Raw genomic sequence first — 26046 nt, forward strand, 5'->3', positions numbered from 1 at the left:
AAAACAAATAATATGAGAAATTAAAAATTCATACAAATTTAGGCACGGCCATCACCACTTATAAGTCAATGTTTAAAACGATAGAAAAGACTAATATTTTCCAAATAAAATTAAGATATTTATTTATTTATTTATTTATTTATTTATTATTTTTATTTTTATTTTTTATTTAAACTAAGATATTTTAAAGTAACAATGGTTGGATGCCAGGATGGCTCAGCAGTTAAGCGTCTGCCTTCGGCCCAGGGCATGATCCTGGGGTCCCAGGATCCAGTCCCATATAGGGCTCCCTTCAGGGAGCCTACTTCTCCCTCTGCCTGTGTCTCTGCTTCTCTCTGTGTATCTCTCATGAATAAATAAATAAAACCTTAAAAAAACCCAAAGTAACCATGGTTAGTAGTAGAGCAGTAGTAGTAGTACCTCTAAGATTTCGGGGGGTGGGGTTTCTATCTCTGCATTTTGATTATAGCATCCATATTTTTTTTAAGAAAATCTACTGAGACGTGGTGTTTCAACATCATCATCATCATCAACAACAACGACATCAACTCTGAACACTGTGGGGAAAGTTATTTAGAACAAAGCTCTGAAGAATTTTAAAATAGGTAAGAAATGCCACTAGCAGAAGTGAGTCAAAAATGCTACTACCTAAAATCACAAATCCCTGAAGTGTCTTAATTTCCATCTGAATGTTGCTCATGAGCAAGGAAATTTAAGTGAATATTATATTCTACCTGGTCTTTTTTTTTTCTCCCTATAAACATAAATGAACATAAGAAATCGACAGAAGGAAGAGAAAGTCATTTAAGGATCCTGAGAGGGGGAGACAAGTATAGTTAAAGTATATCACACCCAGGGCTCACAACATAGCATTTAGCAGAATGTTTCGTTGTTGAATCATAGGATTTGACAAGGTTTTGGAAGTCATTGGGCTAACCCTTTGCCAAACAGGTGTATGCCTAAGTCATTCAATTCGAATTACTTTTAATTTCATTTTTAACCATCTCTGGAGCTAAGGATTCTAAACACTTCTTGGTATCTTGTTTTTAATATTTAATTATTCTTAGAGGATGACTGAATTTTCTTGCTCCTATTTCATCTCATATTTTTTTCCTGAATTGCTTCGTGTGAAAATGCAGAGGAAATGGAGATTTCTTTTTAAGACCCTTTTACTCTTCTGTAGTATTTAATTTCTTTAAAAATGCCCCCTGAATTATATTTTAGCCTTCATGTATTTCAGGATAACGACCTTAATTTCATTAACTTCCTTAGTTTTCCTGTAATGGAAACAGTTGGTGTGTGTGTGTGTGTGTGTGTGTGTGTACTTTGTGTAAGTTTTGTCTAGTTTTCTCTCATTTAAAAAGCCGGCATCTAAATTGCTTATCATCAATATTCTCATAAAGGATTGATCCATACTAGTTCCAATGGACAGAATCTTTCTTAACTTTGTATATAGGTGGAGATAAAAGCCGGGCAGTTTCTCACTATTCCCCTGTAATGTTACCTGTCATGCCCACCTTTGCTAAGCCTTCATTTGAAGCCTGTTACTTTTGCCTTTGTGTTGAACTTTGCCCAGTGAACTGCATCATTTATTGTCATACACTCATTTCATCTAATGAAATGAAAGAAATGCTTTCTTTCACCCAAAGAAAGCAGCTAGAATTTTGCTCAAGTTAATAGAAATTGTAAAATAGCAGTAAGGATTTTAGTCTACCATAAGTGATATTGGTAAAAATCTCAAAAGATACAGACTGGCTCCCTCACTGCCTACTAAGCTCCTCCTCCCTCCAAATCATTTTGGTGTAGCCCACTTACTCACTACTGCCCATGCTTCTAGTGGGAAGTATATCAAATTGGAAGTCTGGATATTTAGCTCTTGGTCCTGGCTTTATTACTTAAAGACCCATGACTCAAGCAAGCCTTTCAAGGCCTCAGAATCTCAGTCCCTTCACCTGTGAAGTGAGAGCATTGAACTAAACAATCTCAAAAATGAACATCTAGTTTGGAAACTTTCAGAACCAGTATGGGTTGAAGGCATCCATCAAGCGCATTCTGCTTTGGCTTACTGAGAGGCAGACTGATGTTGCCATAAATGTCTCCCCCACATCTCTGTGATATCCTCCTTTACAAGAAAAGAAACACGGGTCAGTGAACACCGAGCTTGAGATACCAAGGATGGGAAAGCAGAGAGACGTGCCAATGTCCTTGAATGTCAGGATATTTCACTAGAGTAACACCTGCAATTTCCATACAAGTGGCATTAATAAGGTAGAAATAAATTTAGAATTCAAGACCAGGCAACTATATTAGGAGGCATTTATTGCTTTTTGGTTCTTCCTGGGGCCTATATTTTAAACAACAATTTCATGTTGAACACCTTATTTATGTCACAGAACACATAATACGTTGAATGCAGCTGTTTATGACAGCATGTTAATGAGTATATGTGCCCATTATCACAAATAAATAATCCACTTAATCTGAAAGAAGGAGTTTATGACAGTTTTCAGGGCTGTGAATACATAATTTAGGAAAGTTAAATAAAGATTAACTTTTCCTCAAACGACTACCCTTGCGTTTTGCTGGCAATTTGAGCTTCTGTACGCTTTATAACGATTATATTTTTAATACATTGCTGTGGAATACAGGTATGTCACTGCCTTAAATAGCTTGCATTAATTACTTAGTTTTTTTTAATAAAAGATAGACTCAAGCCAATAGGATCTGTTGAGAAGTAATAGATATGTCTCCAATGTTCTCCTTTTCAAAGTTCCAGTCTATGTCGGCATAAACTGTTTGCACTCCCTTGGGAGCTATTTTGCACAGGCTTAAGAAATGCCCCACTAACACAGCACCCTGACTTCAATTTTGGTTGCCCCTCTCTCTTAGAGTACTAGGCCCTCCTGGAGGGGCTTTGCCCATCAGTACATCATATTTTAAGATAAAATAATTTTTATCCAATTTTTTTTTTAAGATTTTATTTATTTATTCATGAGAGACACAGAGAGAGAGAGAGGCAGAGACATAGGCAGAGGGAGAAGCAGGCTCCATGCAGGGAGCCCGAACAAGACTCGATCCCAGGAGGCTGGGATCATGACCTGAGTCAAAGGCAGATGGTCAACCACTGAGCCACCCAGGCCCCTATCCAATTGCTTCATCCAAGAATCCCTATCTGAAATCAACTACACTGACTTAATGTTTGAACAGAGAAAGATAGGTGGAACTGAAGAAGGCAAAGAAGTAGAAATCACTGTTGGAGCCTGTAGCTCAAAAAGTTGTGGCTGGAATTTGGGCAGGCGTTATTTGATGGGGGACTGCCAGCCTGGGAAATGAGTGAAAGAAATACTCAGAAAGCAACAGAAGAATGTTTTTGAAGAGTCAACATGGAACTACCTACTTTACAATTTTACAGAGGATTTTTGCATTAGAATGACGATCCTAGGGATTTCATCCAGAAGAAAATCAAGTGGAGAAGTTTTTGTTTTGGTTTGGTTTTATTTTTAAGATGCCACCGGTTATTCTGTTGAACCTTTCTTTAAATAGTGACAATTCTCAATCTTGCTTCATAAAAGAAGTGATCTTTTGGCCTGCTGTAAGATCACATAATTAATAATATTTTGGAGAAATACATTTGATAGTACCTAAAAACCATCCACTAAGAAATCTCAGTGGTTGAGTCTGATGGCAGAGTTCATGATTAGAATGAACGAGTCTCCAGGCCTCTTCTCCCTCCAAATGTTGGCTTGGGAAGATTGCTAGATCATCTCTGGGTAGGATTTAGGCATAGAGCCTTAAATGCATTTAACCACTTGATCTTTTCTTATCTGTGTCAGTCTGAGAAAAAGTAATAAAGTGTCACATTGTTCCTGGACATTATTCTTTATTTTCATCTTCTTCTGAAAGATTGTATTGTATTTTACAAGCACATAATAATATAGCAAATCCTTCAATGTTTTTCCAATACAGATATAGAGGAGGGCTTGAGTGGTGACCCAAAGGAGAAATACTGGCATTTATTTGCTTTGGTTTTGTCAGACATAAGTAAGAATCAGAAATAGCACTGCCAGGAATATTCTAAGTTTATATTAATTGAGTACGTAGAGATAGAAAAAAAAATCTGTATTGTATTTTAGAGACTCATCAAAATAATCAAACAAATAGTAAAAATCTTTCTGTTAGCATAAGTTCCTTTGTGCCTGCCCTCCTTCTCATATTCTTGTTAAATTCAAAGACCATTCAGTCACAGCAGCAGACTAACTTAGAATGGGTTTTTAAAAATATGACATTTTATCTACAATATCAAACATTGTTAAGTGTGAAAAATAATTCCTCATGGAGTCAGACATTCCTTTCCAAGTCCAAAATGTAAAAGTGTCTGGTTAAAGCAATAAAAGCTAAAAAAAAAAAAAATGAAATTTATGAAGAGTAGCATAAAAATAAAAAGAAGATCCTGAAAAGATTTTAAGATTAGAAAATGTCATACAAGTCCCCATAGAATGTGTGATGCATAATTTTATCTGTTTCAAGTTACAAAACTTTCACTTTGGGATGCATGGAGATTCAGATGATCCCCAAATTCTTGTAATCAACCCAGAAAACTCTGCCATCGTTATCTCTTCTTAAAAATATATGCTACTGCATCTGCTTCTCATGTGTTAAGGAAATAGATCTCCATTGAAGGAAAGTAAAATCGTTCTATGAATGATAGAATATGATCTCTTTTTCATACATCAAACACCAATTACAGGTAAAATTATAACTCTGGACTTCAGCCCTAGCAAAAGTTTATAATGCTTGTGAGACTTTGGTTTGGGATGGAGATTTTAAAAAGCAAAACAAAGCAAAATGTAAGAATTAAAAGAACCCCTAACTATATATGGGCTTTACTGGGTTTGGGATATCAGAATATAAATTCTAAAACCATGATTCTCAAACCACAGTTCCCAGACAAGCAATAGCAATACTGGAAATTTGTTAGAAAGGTCTGATCTCAGGCCCCAACCCTAGACCTACCTAATCAGTAACTTTGGGGATGGAGTCATTAGCTCCATATTCATGAAATCTTGACCACCACTTCTCGGAAGCATCTGGTGGCCAGGCCTAGGGCTTAGGGGTCCTTGTATTCTTTGTACTGCCCTGTTATAAATTTCTAAATTTGGGAGCTTGTGTAGTTTGGGTCAACTATTTTTGTAAGTAGGGAGATGAAATTATGGGGATGATCCAAGAGGGCAAATAACTGAACATCTTCTCAACACATATTTTATTGATACGGTCAGTACATTTCTTTTTGAAAGGTTAAGGAAAAGTGAAGACAGGACCAAGGAAGAGGGCTATTGTTGACAATACCTCATCTTTCCACTTTGTAACCAGCAATGTGTCGGGACCCCAAATGGCTGTATTCCATTAAACCAAATTTAAATTCCAGTCAATTGAACAATTAGAACGTTCCTTGGAATATCCTTGGTTCTTCATACAAGGAACTGTCAAAAGATTTCTTTTGATGAACTACAATCCTCTCTCAAAAGAAGTTTGGTACGTATAGTATTCCTTATCAGACTGCACTTCTTTCATTACATTTTCTCCCCATGGTGTAATTGTAGCCTTTTAAAACGCTGGAACTCTAGACACTTGCTTGGCTGATCTATCCCTCATTTCAAGTTTAATATCTAGACGGGCAAAACTGTAATTGCACTCACTCTGCTGTAGCCTGGAGGGTGTACTCTACGTGCTCCATTCTAATGCAAGACTTTAACGTTAGCCAGTCTAGGGCAAGACCGTGCATCGCACCAAAGGACCAGAACCAATGACCACTGGGGTTTCTGTGACCACTGGGGTTTCGGTGCTTTTTTTTCTACTTTGGTAAGAGACAGGGTGAACAGAATTGTCCAAAGATGTGGTTGTGTCTTTAAAAAGATTGTTTACATCCCAGTCTTTGCGAGAGACTAGCGTATTTTGAAGCTGTTTAACTTCAAGACAATTTTTTATCACTAACACATGGAAATTAGAAGTGAATTAGATTTCTTGAAATTTATTCCTTAATTTAAATAATGCAAAGGAAGACTTACCAGGAAGAAATACAGGTACATTTTACTAGGGGGATTTATTAAGAATCATTAAAATATAGGGAAGCTATGGATGAAAATTTAAATTAAAAATTTTAAAGGACACTTCAAGTTCCTCCCTCATTAGAGTTGCCAGATTTAGCAAGTAAAAATCAAAGGTATCAGTCCCATTTGAATTTCGGGTAAGCAAAAAGTAAGGTTCTCATATAAATATGTCCTAAACACTTCTATTAAATAAATACCGCATAGGGCATACTTACACTAAAACATTTGTTGCATACCCAAAATTTACATTTAACCGGGCATCCTGTATTTTCTATCATATCCCATGTGAATTCCCTTCCTTCAAATCATGGCAACAGTAAAATAGTTTATGAATTCTCCTACTCCGCTCAGTTCTCACGTATCTGAAGAGAAGAGTGATCTCTTGGACAGCTACCCTGATTGAGTCACAGAAGCCATTTTAGCGTCAGGACGTTTGCAGACCTAGTCTACCACCACCACATGTCCATGTAGAAAGGTTGTTGAACCCAATTTGTTCTTGACATAGTGATTCTTCTTTTCTCTTCCCTTTACAAGACAGGGAGCAACATTCAGAAATATAAATACAGGATGTGAAGTTCAAGAAGCAACTGTCCCAGCAGAAATTGCTTAGTGAGCCCATACAGAGGCTCCGCATCAGACATGCGGAGCACATGGCACCTTCTACAAGGCTGAGGAAGCCTTGTTAAGATCTGAGGTTTTCATAGGTTGAGAAGTGTGTGCCCCAGGCAACTGTCTGAGTGTCCTCTGGCTAAATCCAATAGTAAAGAAAAAATGATAAGGGCCAAGATAGAGTGGGAGAGGAGCTTCCTCATCTTTTTGCTGCTTTAAGAGCTAAATCTCTAAACCACAGCTTGATGTTGCTGTAGGATACTGGGCAAATTGTAATTTTTTTTTTTTTTTTTTCCTCTCAGCTCAACAGGTTACACAGTCTGACATCTAGGTTATCATTCCCTAGGCCTCATGCAAAATTAACATTTAAAAGAGAAACTTTGATGTGCTGGTTAAGCTGCCCTGGGTTTGAACCTTTAACCCTCTTCATTTTGGTTAAATGTAAGCTGGCTTTCTCCTCCCCTTGTGTTTTTCCTCAGTGTTTTTCAAAGTAGAGGGATGGATGGCTCTTCCCTCAAGGCTCATCATGAAGGCACAACTGTCAACATGAATAATAAGAAAGATTATTCAGAGCATTTACCAAAAGTATCAGTTAATGGGTACCCAGCACATAGGAATATCTCCATCTGGCTGACAGTGAAGAGTGGGCAAGCTTTGAAGATGCCATTAATTATAAGGGGATGAACTGTTTTTTAATAAGTTATTTATATTTACTACACACAAATAAGAAGATATAGACACAAAGCTAAATATAATAATCGCCTATAATCCTATTCATCTGGTGAAAGCCACTGTTAAAGTTTATGTCCATTTCCTTCCAAGACAGGATTGATTTTTTGATTCATGGTAATTTGCTTTATTACTCACACAGTTGTAATAATATTTGAGAGAAAAAGAGAGAGACAGAAGGAGAGAGAGAACACTCACCTATAAGCATGTGCACACCCTCTGGTCTTTCTTATGAGGCTTCTAATCTCATCGCAGGATTTCCACCCCCATGACATCATATAAACCCAATTACCTTGTCAAAGGCTCCACATTTCTCAATACACACTGGGGATTGGGGCTTCAACATATGAATTTTGGGGAAACACAAACATTCCATCCATAACAGACATAGGGAAGGTATCTAGGGGAAGAACTCTGTAAGGAGAGTCAGGGGCAAGCGCTAAGGTCCTGAGGTGGGAGAGTGACTGGGCTTTCCCAGGAACAGTAGAGAGAATACAGGGCAAGAGTGATAACCCTGAGGGAGAAGGAGAGTTCAAGATTAGGTGGAGAGGATGGTGGCAGGTGTATAGGACCTTGTAGGCGAACAAAGGAGGGTTGAACTCTGACAACGATGGAAACCTAGTGGAGTGTTCTGGCCAAAAAGTAAAAAGTCTAACTTATATTCTAAAGCTATAGCTCTCAATAAGGAAAGATTTTACCCCCAAGGAGACATTTGGTAAATGTTGGAAGACATTTTTAGCTGTCACAACTGGAAAGATATTACTGGCATCTAGTAGGGAGAGGCCAGGGACACTGATACACAGGCTGCAGTGCACAGGATAGCCCTTCACAGGAGAGAAGTCTCCAGTCCCAAATGTCACTATGTTAAGGATGAGAAATCCTACAGTAAAAGGTCACCCCAGTTGCTGTGTTGAGAACAGTGGTCATTAGAAGAAGCCAGGAAACCAGTCAGCAAGTTACTTCTATCATCCAGGTGAGCAATGATGGGACTTAGAGGGAAGCCCTGCAGTGGAAGTGGTAAGAAATGGTCAGATTCAGGATCCATACTGAAGGTCGAGCCCTGAGGTTGTGGAGGGATTAAATGTGAGTTGTTAAAAAAAAAAAAAAAGGAGAAGAAGAAGAGTGGCAGATGACCCTAAGGAGATCAATAGAGCAATTTATGTAATTTATATGCAAAAAAAAGGCATACTATCTGTCTTGAAAGAAAGCTCAGCACAAGGGGTCAGGAGACCTGAGCTCTTTGTCTAATACTGTAATCACGAATCATGGACCACACTACTGGGAATCAGCATACTCGCCCACAGAACAAGGACAGGACGTTGGACTAGCTAACTTCTAGGTGTCTTCAGCTCTAATATTAAATAGTCTATGAGTTCATACCTGTTAACTTTGTCACTTACAAAAGAAAATTTACCCTGAAATTTAGGAGGAAAATTGTTATATGAAGAGATTTGCTATAATCGCCCTGTGATCAGTTTATCACAGTCTTCTATGAGTCTTCTATGAGTCCACAAAGAGGTGCAGTTACTGAAGGTGTCAAGAGACCAACAGCCACCCACCTCATTATCCATAAAATAGAGGGAGAGTCTAATCTTTTCCCTTGAAGATAAAAGACTGCAGAGGTCATTCTGCCAACAAAGCACAGCAGCTTTATTATGATTCATGAGAAATGAAGTATTCATCTTATGGAAACTGCTGTTACAAATATAAAGGATTAATTCCATAAAGGTCTGACAGGTCCCGAGAAAACCTTAAAAATTCAGCAAACTTCATGGTTGACATTGTGCTATGAAGTCTGATGTGGGGACCCATATTGATAAAACATTTATGTTATAATGAGTCCCATTTTCTCAAAATGGAGGTCAAACAGTGGTTTTCATTAAAATGCTGTCATTCATTTTGTTGTGATGTTTACTGTATCTTGTCTCAGCAGAAAAGTGATATTTTCCTGCTTAGTCCATGAATGACATCAAGAATGAAAACTTATAATGATAAGAGGTATATCAGCTTTGGAACTGAGAGCCAATGAGCTTTAAATCAGGTCAGTATTTATTAAACACTGTATGTTATTAACTGGTGATTTAAGTTTAATGGGAGATGACTTGGAGAGCAAGGATGAAGTCCCTTTAGAAGATGAGAACCATGGGATTCCTGGGTGGCTCAGTGGTTGGGCATCTGCCTTTGGCTCAGGGTGTGACCCCACAGTCCCGGGATTGAGTCCTATATCGGCTCCTTGCTTGGAGCCTGCTTCTCCCTCTGCCTGTGTCTCTGAGCCTCTCTCTCTGTGTGTTTCTCATGAATAAGTAAATATAATCTTTAAGAAGAAAAAAAAAAGAAGAAGAAGAAGAGGATGAGAACCACAAGGGGATCTCTGAGCCCTAAATATGCAACATATGCATGATCTACATGAACTTCACAACTGAAGAACTATTTATGTGTCTCTCTCTTAATGGAAGATGAAGAAACAAATGTGTTTCTTACCTAAAAAAGAGCTTATTGCCCAAATGAATTAGTTGCTGTTTTTCCCTGAAATGTTCTAATTAGAGCCTTCCCTAGAATCCAGTGGTTATTACCTTGGACCTGCCATACTGCCAGAAGGGGGCCAGTGTTGCCGCTTCTCTATGCCTGCACAATGGTTCAGGGTTGAACATGGGGGCTGAGGAATGATTGACACTTCCATATCAATATCTCCAAAAATGCACCATTCAAATGAATAAAATCGAGTTGATACTTGAATGTCTAGAACATGATCATTGGATAGAATCTTGAAAATTCTCTACACTGAACCTTTCATACATTCTTTGCTGGCCAAGCCTGACTACCGATACCAAACAAAGCATAGGACAAAGCCTTGTCTAGGAGCAATATCCATTACAAGTGGCTCTCAGTTCACATGATTTCCAATATGGTGTGTCTTCCAATAGTTCCCTAGAACTAACTATAAATCTTAAGCCAATTACATAATAAACATTAATTCTCATCAGGTTCCCATTTTACAATGGAAAAGCTAGATACCGGCCTGTGCAGGAATGGGGAGTCTCACGGATAGCAGTGACAGTTCCAGCTCTGGAAGAGAGAGTGCTTTATTCTACTTCCCTTGAGGGTCTACTCTTTCTATCACACATATTCATAAGAATGGCTTATTCTACTGAAAACTTCAACGGAGCAGATTTAAATTGTATTTGTTTATCTCACACAACCCTTAGTAGTCTTTACCTAGCTCAGAGGTAGTTAGTAATAATTATCGAATACACTTGTACAAACAAAACCATGAAAAATGTAGGTAAATTCCTTAAATCAGTGAAAGAAAATCATAACGTACATGACCTAATTCTCCTAAGCTGGCGGAGCACTATGGAGATTACTTGATATCAATAGAACCAAAATCAATATCCATACTGATAACATTTCCCTGCATATTTGGAAACTCTTTCTGTCAAGAGCCAGATGGTAAATGTTTTTCAGCTTCCTAGGCCAAGAGGCAACCCTGAGATTATTATATAGATACTTATATCATCACTTAAAAGGTAACCATTTAAAAACATGTAAGCTATTATTAAACAAACTTACGAACAAAAACAAACAAACAAACAAAAAAAACAAAAACAAGCAGAGAGCCAAGTCCAGTCCTGTCTTGGGCTGTAGCCTTTGATCTCTGTTCTGGGAAGACCATTCTGCTGATTCACTTCCCCAGGATTCAAGCCTGGAGCTGCCACCTTGTGCTAAACTCACTACTTTCAGCACTGCATTCCTCTTGGCAATCTTGGCAATGGATTTACCATTTACGAGAGCTTTAACAAGAATATCTATGTGGTCTATAGGCTGTGCACACAGATGAACCTTTCCATCATAGCCATTCATTCATTCATACATATTATTAAACATCTATTAAATGCCTGTGTAGCTCCCCAGCTACCGTGTTCCTTTTAAGAGCCCTCCAGTTTAGGGCCACAGACCCTTTCCAGATCTATACATCTCCTCTCTTCTTGTCCCTCCCCTTGCTGTCTCTGTAGACTGGCCTAATGTCCCTGCGACCTGCTGTATCTATTCCAAAGACTTAGCAGACAGAATTGAGGAATTCTGTGGAAAATATATTTTTATAATTGCTGATGGTATGTAAAACACATGCTATTATCATGTCATCGTTTACTAAAAAGCCTTAGAGGAAGGCAAAACAGCCTTGTTAACTTTTTTCATCTTGCATGAATAAGTATTCAAGGTAAAGGGAAAAGCCATTTTTCTTTGTTTCCTTATTGTAATTAAGGCAGTAGAGTCTAGGCCACTGCCCCAGGACAGCTGAGTTTTTTATTGGCTTTAAAAAGGCTACAACATTTCAGTTATACTTGATGAATAGATCCTGGAAATCTACTGTACATCACAGTGCCTACAGTTAGCAGTGTTGTGTTGTATACCTAAGCATTTGCTAAGATATCATATCTTATGCTAAGGGTTTTTTATCACAAAAAAATAAAAGAAAAAAGAAGGTGACAGGAAATTTTTGGAGGTGACAGATATGTTTATGGCATTGATGGTGGGGATGGCTTCATGGGCTTATGCTTATCTCCAAACTCATCTAAGATGTATTAAACATGCATAGCGTTTTTGTATATCAAGCATGCCTCAGGGAAGTGGATTCAAAAATTATAAAAGATGTCTAGGTAATTCAGAGCTAGGGAACTGTCATGGTGTCACCAGCAGCACCTTGTGGGTTCCTGTGGTTGTTTAACCACTTTGTACCATTTTTGGATAAGCTTCTATCCAGTGTATTTATCTTATCTGACCTTTAACAAATTTCTTTTATATTGTCACTCATTAAAAACAAACAAACAAACAAACAAACAAACAAACAGCATAAGAATCAAAGCAATGATTGTGTATGCCACCACTTAGAAACAGTAAAACCCTAAAAAGTATCTAAATGATAAGCAGCAGGTTCCCTGGAATGATAGAAACTGTAATTCTATTAAAGAGACCAAGTGTTATCATAAAACACTCAGAAGTAAATTGATATAAAACTCTCAGCTGACAAGCAGAACTGGGAGCAGAGAATAGGCCGAGTTTACAGAGTGCAGCACACTGGTCTCCAGCTGAAATGTGGACTCCCCCATAATTCATCAGCTGTAGACACTTTCGCCCCAATACCCATAATCCCAGACACACACATCTGCTTTCTTTTTTATTCAGCCCCATGTACGGGGCTCTGTCCTAATGTCTTAAGCTCTTTTATCCTCACATTACCTCCAGATCAGAAGAGCCAGGGACTTCATAGATGTCACTGGAATATAACATCTCTTTGTTATGTAACATCTTGATTTGTATGCTCTATGCCAAGACTACAATTTTATTTATTTTTCAAAAGATCTTATTTATTTATTATAAAGAGAGAGAGCACATGAAAAGTAGGAAGAAGCAGATTCTCTGCTGAGCAGGGAGCCTGACAATGCCTGCTGGATCCCAGGACTCTGAGATCATGACCTGAACCAAGGCAGATGCTTTAACCAACAGAGCCACCCAGGCGCCACAAGACTGAAATTTTGAAAGTCATAATTATTATACATGTTAAATCATATCGCCAAACATGTTACTATCTTTTTAACATAATTAAATAAATGAAATCTCTCTTACCATTCCAATATTTTTTTTTTCTCTCTCTCTCCCTAAAAAATATATATGAAAAATATGTCCTTGGGGTACCTGGTGGCTCAGTGGTTGAGCACCTGCCTTCAGCTCAGGTCGTGATCCTGGAATCGAGTCCCACATGGGGCTCCCGGCATGGAGCCTACTTCTCCCTCTGCCTGTGTCTCTACGTCTGTCTCTGTGTCTCTCATGAATAAATAAATAAAATCTTAAAAAAGAGAGAAAAATATGTCCGTGCTATTGTGCATCCAAGGGATTGCGTAATACGGAGATGAAAAGAACTAATAGCAATCAAGGTCACTTATATATAGCCAGATCCATTTTCTTGTGAGTAGGGTTGGTCTGAGAGTTGGGCTGGACTTATTCACTGCTTTTAATCATGGGTTAGTGTTGCATTAAGACGTGTTGAAGGTTTGCACTGTGGCTTAGGAATATTGTATTCTTTGTCTGCTTATTTTTTTCTTATGGTTCTAGTAACTTACCTAGAATTTACATGGCAGCCTCATTTGATCCTGTTGATCAGGAACAGATTGTTAACTTTATTTTGCATGTAGGGGGAAAACAAGGCTCAAGAGGTTAACTGTCTTGACCAAAGTCATATGTCTCAGAAAAATCTAGCTTTTTGTCTTGATTCTATCTACGAATCATTCTCTCTGCTTTTTATCAAAGCCCTTTCTTTTCTCAAACTACATAAAAGTAGAATACATAGCCAAAGACGGACAAACCAGCTCAGAGGCACGTGGTATTAATTGAAATATTTGATACAGACTGTGCCTACACTACTGTGATTTCAGAAAATCCCTCAAATAGAATTGAAGCACTTTTGGACATAGGACTATGTAATCTGGGAAGAAGGATTAGGTCAATGGTTCTGTGGTATAAAATGCCTTCTGAAACTATAGCTTTTGTCACCCAGTTCAGTCCTAGAAAGATGAGCCTAGGTTAACACAGCAAGCATTTGTAGGAGAAGCACAAGAGTCTGGGTTTGCCTGGGAAGGGATGGATGCGGGTGGTGGGGAACGAAGCTGAAGCAGTAATACCAAATTAGAAAGCCTTCGTCTGTTTTCTCTTTGAGGTTGTCCCAGAACCACAAAAAAGCCTGGACTTGTCCCACATAACTAAATCAATGGAAAACCAAAGCATTTAAACATTACAAATTATTAATTACTAATATCAGACTTCTCAAATTTTGATTTTGTCCATACAATTTTTGTTGATCTACCACATATATTAACACCTGATTTACTACCCTCAAAGTCAAGAACTACACCAAAACTTTTGTTTAAATCCTCTCTCCCATTTGTGTTTAGCACTGATGAACACATTAAAAAAAAAAAAAAAAAAGGCACTGAATGATGCTGTTTTCAGGGAAGAAGACTCTCTTACTACCTTTGACATGAACCAAAGGGTAACGAAGAAAAATGAGTGAGCATTTTGAGCTTCCTTTACTAATTACTTTCCACTAGGCCTAAACTGTAGTTCATTGGCTGCAGGATGCAACTGTGGTCCCTCACTTATAAGCAAGCAGCACCCATAAAGCTCATAACCAGGTCCACATATTAAAAGAATTTATGGATGCCCACCTGGGCATCTCCAAAATATACAGTAACACAGTTGGTAAAGATTTTAAAAGTAGCTTTTAAATGGGACTGATGTTGAACATCAGTGTAATAATCATTTCACCATCAATGTAAACTACAGTAAAATCTAACCAAAAAATGTATACGGTATGAGGAGAGAGTACTTATGACGCTATGCATTTCGCTCTTGGCTAATTTCAAGCTAAATCACTGGTGCAATGACTAGGAAAATCACATAAGATACTTTTGAGACTGAAAGGGGACTCAGTTTATAATTACTCCAGGACAAAATGTATACATGAAATTGTTCTAAGCAATTTGTGATGTATGGTCTTCAACCTATCACCATTTTAAAGACGATGCAGATGTTCATTCTGGCACTCTTTCTCAAAATCTGTATTTTTGTCTGATAGTGAGAAATCCTGTCAGGCTCTAGAAGCATTCAGAATTAATTATATTGAAAATATAGTATATATACTTCTATTTCTGCAATGCATAATATGCTGTCATGCTTTGGAGTTTTAGATAAATTTGGAATTAAAGAGAATTATTGCCTCATTCTCCTCTAAGTGGTTTTTACTCATTAATGGAAACTTCTTGGGGGAAAAAAGAAAGAAACAAAGAAACAAACAAACAAACAAACTTCTTGGAGTGGGTGTGAAAGGCCATGATGTATTGGAATACCTCCTGGTGTTAACTGGAAAGGGGTGGCTCTAGGCTCATCAAACTGGCATGTAGCTGGAAATAAACTGAAATCAAATGACTAAAAATGTGTTAAGTCTCAGTGAAGAGGACAGCAAACCAAAAGGTATCATACTTCCCCATTGGTCTACAAAGAAACTGTGAAAAATGACAGATGAGTCATGGCAAAAGGAACTCTGGCCCCTTAGACACTGTTAATTCCACTGGCTTTGACCATAAAGAATAAAGCAGAATGAAGCATGAAAGTGGGGATCATAGGGGAGAGCCCTGCTCCATCACATTCAATGACTCACAGCTCTATGCCTTTTTGCTTAATAGTTGTGGGTCGATGCTTTGACAAGGATAAATATGCTTAGAAAACCTTTCTAGTCAATGCTGACATCAGCAACTAATAGTTTAACAGGACTGTAGCTAAAGCAGGGTAAATTTGGAAAAGATTGAGTTGGTAGTTTTGGTTACGTTAATTATTCGTTCGTATAAACAATACTTTTTAAAAATTTTACATAGCATGAATGGAACTTCAATTGACTACATCAGGACAGTGTACAAAGTAACTACTACATAATATAGACACTAATCATGTTTTTGAAACTTATCCTTTGTGGGTGGGAAGAACAAGAAACTAATACTGAAACCCATCACATGATTTAATTTTCAACTACTCAATGAAATTATTGTTATGCTGATTAAGAAGAGGAGAAAACTGAGACTGAGTGTATGACAAATGCCAGTTTGTCCAATGGATGAAGCTGAATGTGAAATAACGTCTTTGACTCCAAACTCCGTTTCTCATCGTCAGATTGGTTTCTCTAGGAGGTTCTATTTCTCTCCTGTTTCTCAGGAATTTTGTTTTTAATTTTTTTTTCTTTTCCTTTCTGTAACAGGCCAGATAATCAATACTTTTGGCTTTGTAGAGCAACTATTTAACTCTACCATTGTAGCAGGAAAGCCACCATGGAGTATGAAAAGAAATGGCACAGATTCCCACCCTACTTCCTGTTCCAAAGTAATCATCAGAAATGAAAGCAAACAAACTAAACAAAATAAATGAAATTATTCAACACTTTAATATTTAAGTATGTCTTAAAATGGTATCCCTACAATACCTCTAGCATATAAATCCTGGATAGGGAACAATGGTATTCATTCTGGCATTCTGTAACCTTCCCCTTCCAGGCCCTCCATCCCCTGGGTACCCAATGCTTTCCTACCAGACTTACAGCTCTCCTCTCAAAATGCCATCCACCCCTGCCCTTTGCTGACTCGTTCTGAATGCTTCTTTCTTCAGTTTCCCATTTTCAAACCTATTCAAAATAGCATCACCTAGTGGAAAGTAAAATTTGGTAACTTTTATCCACATTAAGGTATGATTCATTAAAAATCTTAATGCGGCGAATTTAAAAATTATTGCATTTTAGGAGTATGCTTAATTAATTCAGCAACTACTTATTAAGTCTCTATATGCTAGATACCAGGAGTGGGAAGGTTTCTAAAGGAAGGAACATAGATCTAAAGTCTTAAAAATATTTAGGCCCTAGGAAATCCATTCCTAAGAATCTACCTCAAGAAAATAACTCGATAGAACAAGAGTTACTGCACATTAAAAAAAGCTAATCAGTGTTTGATATAGCAAATCCAGCTAAATAGAAACTTATTAACTATTTAATATTAAAGAAATAGATAAGTAAATCACAGAACATAAAGATAATGATATATTTGGAAATCATCAAAATGATCACTATGAAGAACAGTAAGACACATGCAATAATAAGTAAATTATTAGGACAGACCTGTGGATGATTGGTTTGGGGTGAAACTTCCTTCTGGTTACACTTCAAATAATGTTATGAAATTACCCACTCATTGCATCTAAAAGATCATGATGCTGCATTAATATTGCATTAATATTTTAGTATGGTTCTAATGGTGTCTGCACATGCATCAAGCTTGTGTATGTAAAGAATAAATAATCTGTGGCTTCCTCATCCTAAACTCTTTCACTATAGAAGGAGGCGTGGCCTGCTGAAATCACCACATGGACAAGGCTGCTACCATAACTGAATAGCCTTTTTGTAGTTGTTAACTATACCACCACTGAAAAACACAGACATGCAACAGTTCTTTCTTTCCGTGCATTTTTTTTCCCTTTCATTTTGAAGCCTACTCCCTTGTTCCTCAGAGGCCAGTTAGCAATGCAATAAATTAATTTGTACTTTGGAGTGAACTCTTTAATCCCTTTTTGTTCTCTCACCTCCCAATCAAACACACACTCTCACATTTGCATGTATTAACATAATGAAACATTAATTACACAGTGTCTAGGATAGGACAAGCAAAGCGCTTCAATCAATCTCAATAACTCGCATCAGGAAGGTGAACAACGCTGCCCAGCCTTATCAGGACCACATAATAGACACAAACACAGGCTCAGTGCCTGTTGTGAGTGTGATTTATAACCAACATCTAAAAACAAAAAGCAGAAAATTACAAGGAGACTAATCAATAACAATTATCTTAATGATAGATGGACAAATTTTATTCCTTTGTTGGGTGGTATTGCTAGTCTAGTGATTTGTTTGCAACAGGGGATAAAGATTAAGCAGACTGCTCTAGAAAACCAATGAGGTCTGAAAATGCCTAATTCCTGAGTGCAAAGAGTTGTTGCATTATCTGATTTCCCTCAAGAAACTGTGAGAGTTTATCTGAAAAAAGAGAAGGTGACTACCATGGCTGCCCACAGCTGTCTTTTGTATCTTCCAAGTTTCAGTTGGTCTTCCAAGTTATATATGGTGTTTCTCTGCTTAAGGTCTGAATTCGGCCAATGGCAGCCTGCAGGGCCATATTGCATGCTTATCAGCATCAGCTCTGATTGAATGTGGCTGAGCTGTGCCAGTGGTTAATTATGTAAAAAAAAAAAAATACGCAAGGGTTTCATATTTGGATCCCACTACTTATAAACATCTTCAATATTTCACATGCTTTTAAAGAGTTGTTTTTTTTTTTTTTTTAACAATATCAATTGCAGGGACATATTTGTATTGGAGTTCACGGAAGCCCAGTTCTTATTGGATTTCTTCTTAGAACCGTGATAGAGAAGAGAAGAGATGAGGTGAGGTAGGTTGGGGTGAGGCAAGAAAAGGGGAAAAAAAGGAAAAGAAAATTAAGGAAAAGAGGATGTTGTCACTTTCCTTAAAGGGCATGCCTCTAGACCATGGTTTCTCGACGTTGACACTATTGACATTTGGGACTGGATAATTGGATAATTCTTTCTTGCAGAGAGCTGACCTGTGCATCATAGAAGTTTATCAGCATTCCTAATCTGTACTCACAAAATGCCAGGATTCTTTCCTCTCTTCTTCCAGTCATGACAATCAAAAATATCTCTAGGCATTACCATGGGAGGGACAAAATCATCTCCAGTTGAGAACCACTGCCTTTTCAGTACAAGAACCATATGTAAAGTTCATTTAAAGAAAAAAAGAAGAAAAAAGTTAATTAAGGCAAACTGCAAAAGATGATTTGATTACATAAAAAAATTGTTATTAAATACTCTTTGAAATAAGTAGATTTCACTCAGTTTTTAAGTCAATACTTCAAAGCATTTATAAAATGTTGAAAGCCAAGAAACCTAAATTCTATTCCTAATGATCCCATCCTGACTGTGTGGTCTTGGGCAATTAATCTTCTGTTTTCTACATATCACTTTCTTTCTCTGCAAAGTGAAGAACTTAGACGAAGTGACTTCCAAGACATGGCTGCATCTAACATTCTGTAGTTCTACTTGTAGAAAAGTTGACTCATGTGGCTTAGGTCTTTAACCAGGACAGTCCACATTACCCTCAAACATCCCAGCCAGTATGGGCCACATTTCTCCACTCAACCCTTCCTTCTCAGAGCAGTGTTTCTCAATGACCTTAGCATAGTCCAATGATTCTAATTCCATAAGAAGAAAAACTAAACACATTAAAATCCTAATATGTAACTTAGCAAAGGTAGGAGTAGTTCCTGTCTCTGTGTTTCCTTACAGAGACAGAAGCATCAAGGGAGCAAAGATTAGTTAGGGCTTCTTTAATGACATGGGAATGATAAAAAATAAAATAAAATAAAATAAATAAGCAAATAAACAAGAACTACCAAATAGACCATTAAACCAAGACTGATATAATGTCTATTGTGCTAAAGCTTTCATTTTTCCCATTATGATAGTTTTTATTCAGGTAGAAACTATACATAGCAAAAAAAAAAAAATTGTAATTGTTAAAAATCCAATTTTCCTGATTTTGACCCTATGGGCAGTGAGGTCTCGGAAGCACATGCTTTCTGATTTGTGGTTCTCAGAGCCCATTAATATTTGTAATCACTTCTCCAAATACACACACTCTTCCCATAGATCCCTAGAGATTCGAGAGACCAATCTGCCCTTCTGACAGCTGTCGAATCCTTGTTTGCATGAAAGATGCAACAAGTCAATGAAATCATCCTTCAGGACTCTCAGGCCTGTCAGCTATTGGCTATTGAGACTCATCCATCCGTAGACTCTCATTTGGGCCCTCTCATAACTGATATGTTAGCTTGTGCATTCCTGCAATTGCTCATGTGAGTACAAAATAAAATGACATGACAGAGACACAACAATATAATTCTCTACATCCAGAGACTTGAAGGACCTGCCTGCCAATATACCACAGTGTGTTCCCATTTACAGTACATTTATCTCAACAAAGTGTTCAGGAAATCATCTTTCATATAGGTTGTACCTGTCTCTTTTCATTGCCTCTCAACATTCTAGAAGATGCATCAAAATACAATGATCCTTGTATTTTCGTGTATAACAGTCTTGGGAGAAGGCATGCAAACTACCTCGCCCTAAGAAATGGAGTGCATGGCAGTAATATTACACAGAGAAATCTTTAGTCTGCACACTTGGTAAGATACCTCCTACGTATCACTGCATTTCAGCTGCCTCTGGTAAGATGAAGAACTTTATTTCTAAGGCACAGGCACCAAAAAATGTATACCAGTAACAACTACTGAATACTTCTTCAGTAGCTTATGATCTCCTCATAATAGTTCTCCATTTTATTCATTAAGAAAGTGGGAGAAAGAGACAGAGCACACAGTCATAATCACATAGGAGAAGTACTCATAAATCCCAGAAACCACATCCTCATCAATAGGAAAGCTATACTGTTTTGTAGCTACACACCAACATTCTGAAAAAGCCACCCTATAGTTTGAGCCAAGCACTGACCAGGAATTGGGGGGTAAATGTTTACCATTAGGGGAATAAATTGCATGACTCTAATGAAGTGGGAGAGTTGGAAAAGCAAGCAGCCAATTCATTGCAAATGCAAAACCACTCTTTCTCTATAAAATGAAAGCCACAATAAAACTGATGGGCCATGGGTTATGAATACATTGTTCTGGGTTTTTAAAACCCAAAGATATTTTAAAAACCATAATCCAAACATAACCAAACTGTAAAGTATTCACTAACAAATGTGTATATTTCAGCCCTGCCGTTCCAGCCAACAACACCAGCAAAATCCCCATTCCCTGCTCTCCTGACCAGCTGTATTTGGTTACACTTCATGAAAAGCCACAGCTTCCAGAACTCATTTTCTTTCAATTCAGTGGATTTGGCAATTTCAACATAAAATAATTAAAATTTAAAAATAAATAAATAACAGTATCTGTGGGTCATAAACTTGCAAGCTCAGCGGTTTTAATGTTTAAAATAAATGTTTAATGTCCAACAGCAGGATTAGGTGATATTACAAATGTGGATCATTTTCTTCTTTGGGATGAACAAAGCAAATAAGAGGAGGAAAAGCAATCAAGGTTGCAGGATCCTGAAACTCTGTTATTCATTACACTGTCAGCTTCACGCTGACACTGGTTGTCATGTTTTCTAAGTCCTCATCCCAATAATTTATTAACCCAAAGCAGTTTCAGACAAATAAGAGATGTTCTTGTTGACCATATAAAACTAAATGTTGATCAGCCATAGTTATTCTCAAAAGAATAGAACTATTTTTACAAGCCAATGTGGGTAAAGACTAGAAAACATTGTCTGCCCACACAGCAGAGAAAAGAAAATTTTAATTGCAATAACTAATCACTATGGATTTCCATTTCTTACTGCTTTTTCATGATTATGAAATCTATTATTGCTGCAACAACACACCTACTACCTCTAATATCATACCTAAGGGATGGCTTCTATCAAAATAGATGAACATACTTTTTATCTCAAGTTGTACGAGAAAGACTCTTATTTATTAGACGCTTTAAAAATACCCAGGGGTTTTCTAAGCAAGGGGAACTTCAAGTTTGGAGTGTTTCCCAAAGCTGGTAGCTTTCCTTTCCTAATTATGATTAATAATGATAACATTAATAACAACTTTTGTTATTGAGTCGTATTTAATCTGCTATTCACTATGTTAAAAGTCACTTACATATTATCCAAAATATTCCTCACATTTAACTGATAATGTGGCTGCTACCATTATCTCTGCCTTATATATGAGTAAACTGAGGCTCAAAGAAGCAACATAATCTGGCCACTGTCATCCAGCTGATTAGTGGCAGTGCCAGCACTTGAACTTGAGTCTTCCTGATTCTGATTCTGGAGACTATTTTTTATCAGAGGATTGCGTTTGGAGTTGGGAAATCTCAGTTCCAGTGCAAAAAATTAAAATATAAAATTTCTAAAAATTGTTCATTCTTTAAATATTTCCAAAAAACTAGGGAAAGAAGAGAGATGTACACAGACAATGCCGAAGAGTCCAGTATGTTGAGACGCCAGGCAATTAAGGCATATGGAAGATGAGATATGAAAGAACAGACATATGTAGACCAGCAGAGAAGATGTGAGATGATGTTGCACATGGCGAAACCAACTGAAATGAAGGTACTGTGGTGGGGAGGGATGGGATTCACAAGGAAGTGACCATACAATGTGAGACTCATTAGATATCAGGGGAAGGAGACAAGCCATAGAGTAGGGTTAAGATCATAGACTCTCGAGGCAAGCATATCGAGATTTAAACCCTATCTCTGCTACTGACCAGCTATGTGATCTCAGCAAACTACTCTCTTTTTTCTCTTCTATACAGCAAGAATAAATACCATAAATACCAATTTGCTAAAGCTGTTGGGATTTTTTAATAAAACACTTAATATATTGTCTGTAATGAGTATAAAAATGCTGTTATAAGTATGTATGGGGCAGTGGACCCAAACCTACTAGTGTTAGACTCAACCATGAACATTTGATCCAAACAATGGTGGGCCATGTCTGGACTGGTCTCTCCTGAGGAGAGGAAGGAACAAAGCTAAGGAACTGACATGCATTTCATTTCTAATGAACACTTCTTATCTCTATTGCCTTAGTCTCTTGCTCCCCTCTCTGTAATATATTCTAGATACGTCATCTCCATCAAAACTATCTATTTGATATGTTAATTCTTCATTCCTCCTAAGATGAAACCATATTCTCTCATTGTGAGATAATAGAAAAAAATACACACACATACACATATATGCACCTACCCATGCACACACATACCTACACCCACACATACACACATATATGGGTATATGTACATACACACAAATATAGCCCTTATGCGCCTGGCTCCCCAGTCAGATGGACCACTCCAAGTGAGTGATTTGTTTGACTTCAAGTATGCCAGCTGTAGGAGCCTGCCATGGCCAAGTCTCATTCTCTAGAGCTCAGTCTCTTAAGTCCAGTCTTCATGCCCCTCTGGAGATCATAATTTGGTATAAAGGACTACTAACATCATACCTGCTCTTTCCTAGGCTTTCCTCTTTACATTCCAGCTTACCATTGAAGCCATAGAATGGCTTAGTGTTCTCCTACCTCTGACTTGCAATTATTATTCCACTCATGGAAAAATAGACAAATTTTGTGCTACCCATAATGGCACAAGCAGTGGTAAATCTTCTGAATTTTATTTGTGTGGAATTCATGGCTACATTTTGGATTTTTTACAATTATTTATTGATAATTAAAATATTCCATTTGAATTTAAAAACACAGTCAAGAAATTAAAGCAAAAAAAGACAAAAATATGTAAAATATGATAAGGAAATAAAATTAGGAAGATTAGTTCTAGAACTTCAATGACTAAATAAAAAGAGTCCTGGAAACAGTTGATGGAGATACTAGAAGAGAGGACATTATCAATGGAGTAATTTGAGAAAATCTCCCAGAATTGAAGGGTACCCAAATCCAGATTAAACAGGCCCATATGCATACTATGACAAACATCCATAACAAGGTATTTCATGAGAGTTTAGATTGCCACAGACAAAGAGAGCATCCTGTAAGTATCCAAAAAGATAAACAATGAGACAGAGAACCTAATAGGATCAGATATCAGAACTCATCAGATATTTCAGAAGCAATTTTGGAAGCTAGATGACAATAGACCCATACCCTCAAATTCTGGAGGAAAGCACTCCCTTAATAAGAATTCCATACCCAACGAAACTACCAGTAAAGTGAGAGGAAAGAATAAAAACATTTTCTGACATGCAGAGTTTCAATCTAACTGCCCTTTCTCCCACGAATCCTTTCTTAGGAAGCTACTGAAAGATATAATCCATCAAAAGGCAGAGAATAAAGGGGACACGGGCTTCAGGAAATGAGAGCTGTAATACAGAAGAAAAGCGGAAGGGCTTCTCAGAACAGTTGTGAAAGAAGGTCTTGGGTTATAGTAGTGCCCATAATGTGGGAGTCAACCAACACTGGAGCAGGCCAAGAGTCTCTGGGAGAGAGTCTCTAGGGAAAAAAAAAAAAAAAAAATGACAGATATACCTGAATAAGTGGGAAGAAACGTAGGCTCATAATGAAGAGATAAGTACAGGAAAATGAAACAAAACCATACAAATGGCAAAAAATAACCATAGTATACTCTGATTCCATATTATAAACACTGAATACTGATCTAAACAAAATTAAGATAGAACTTTATTTAAAAAAAAAGAGAACTTTATTGGGCATCTAGGAATGAGAACAGGGCACATTAAAGTAGAGGTGAAAGGGTGAAGAGGTATTAAAGAAAGTCACTTCTGTATCTGTCAAAGTAAGAGGTCAGTAGATAATGCTTCAAATGAAAACTTTAAAAAAGGAGTAATATTAGCATGTTACTCAGAGAGATGGAGAAAAATTTTGCAACAGTCAGGAATTCAATGTGATTACTTCTGGAAAGGGGAGAAGAGCTGAGATGGGGTGACAAGGACATATTTTTATAATAAGCCTTGCTGAACTCTAGAGCTCTTTAAATCATGTACATACACAGATTGAAAACAATTAATGCAAAATTCATTTTTCCTAATTCTAAAATGTGACTTGAAGTATTTCCATGGCCAGGAGGCCATCACACCTGGAGAAGAATCTGGGGTTAATAGGCAGGGTCACGGGGACTTTAATAAGAGTGATATTTTCCTTAGTGAAGTCCTTCCCACCTTGCTTTTGGGCAATGGGCAGTTCTATGTTCACTGATAATTTAGCTTTTTCTTTCTCAAGGCAAGACCATAATCTGAGAGTTAAAAGGTAACTTCACAGAACTACAACGTGTCTTCATAAAACCCAGTCCCACACTGATCAAGTCAAATCTGGCCAATATTTCATACTTGGAGCAAATGGTACAGTAAACCCCTCGCTGTCCTGTTAAGCACAATGTTTGCTTCATAATAATGTTATTTTTAGAATTCTGTGAGCTTGACGGGAAAACAGAAAGAACAACCTAACATTAAATTACTCACTTGAACGACTTTCCAAATTGAAACCACGAAGACTGCAAAAGTACAGAGGTGCAACTATGCAGGAACCCATTTGAAATAATTTCAGACCCGAGCCTTGCCATACAGTCCTGTTGGCTTCGATGGAGGCAGCCTACTCGTTGGGTAATACTATGCAGACGGGGCATGGGTGCTGGGGCCCTCTGCCAAGGTCATCTCCGTCCCCGCCCATCTCTGGTGCCCAGATTCTCTTCATGGAATCTGTAAGGATTATTTATCTTTTTTAAGGGAGGAGGGGCTCAAGTTGAAACAGAAGATGTGTTCCTAACATTAATTATCCTTCAGATGAGAGGACTTCTGCTGTGAGGACCACGTGGTTGTCTGAAGCATTTGCCACAGTCAAATGTTAGCCTTCCCCCAGCCAAGCACACGGGGAGCAGGGGGAGGTAGGGTGTTAGGGAATCCTGTGGGAGAGGTACAGGCACATTTACCTGCTCAGGTTGAATATATGCATGTGGTTTCTAACAATAACTGAAATGGTTCCATTATTTTCATGGTTACGAGACATCTTTCCTTACGGCTAACCTCATCTCAATATTCTCTTCTTTTCACTCCAAATCCAGGTCCTCTGGAGATGGAAACCAAAGGCTGTTGGCAAAGGTTGCCTTGGCTGATATTTATAAGGAATGTGCCACATTGCTTTCTGGTAGGGGACGGGGAGCCCTGCTGGTTCAGGGCCACCACAAGCCAATATTTCTAGGCCTGAGAGACTCACTCTTCTCTAGAAGGCCCTTCCACTCCCATGTGACTTCCAAATCCCAATTAGCTGACACTAGTCTTCTCTGTCATCAGTGTCACTCACCTGCATAGCTCAAATGCTGGAGCTATTTAATCCAAAAAGTATAATTCAA

The 26046-nt window shown here is 37.7% G+C and overlaps 1 protein-coding gene across 3 annotated transcripts in view; it reads right to left on the reverse strand.

Annotated features, from left to right (window-relative positions):
* Nucleotides 1-26046, reverse strand: part of DCC (DCC netrin 1 receptor) — a 1086838-nt gene that overhangs the window by 705081 nt on the left and 355711 nt on the right. The gene's annotated exons all lie outside the window — the stretch shown is intronic.

Source organism: Canis lupus, chromosome 1 (assembly GCF_048164855.1).
Source record: "Canis lupus baileyi chromosome 1, mCanLup2.hap1, whole genome shotgun sequence".
NCBI lineage: Eukaryota > Metazoa > Chordata > Mammalia > Carnivora > Canidae > Canis > Canis lupus.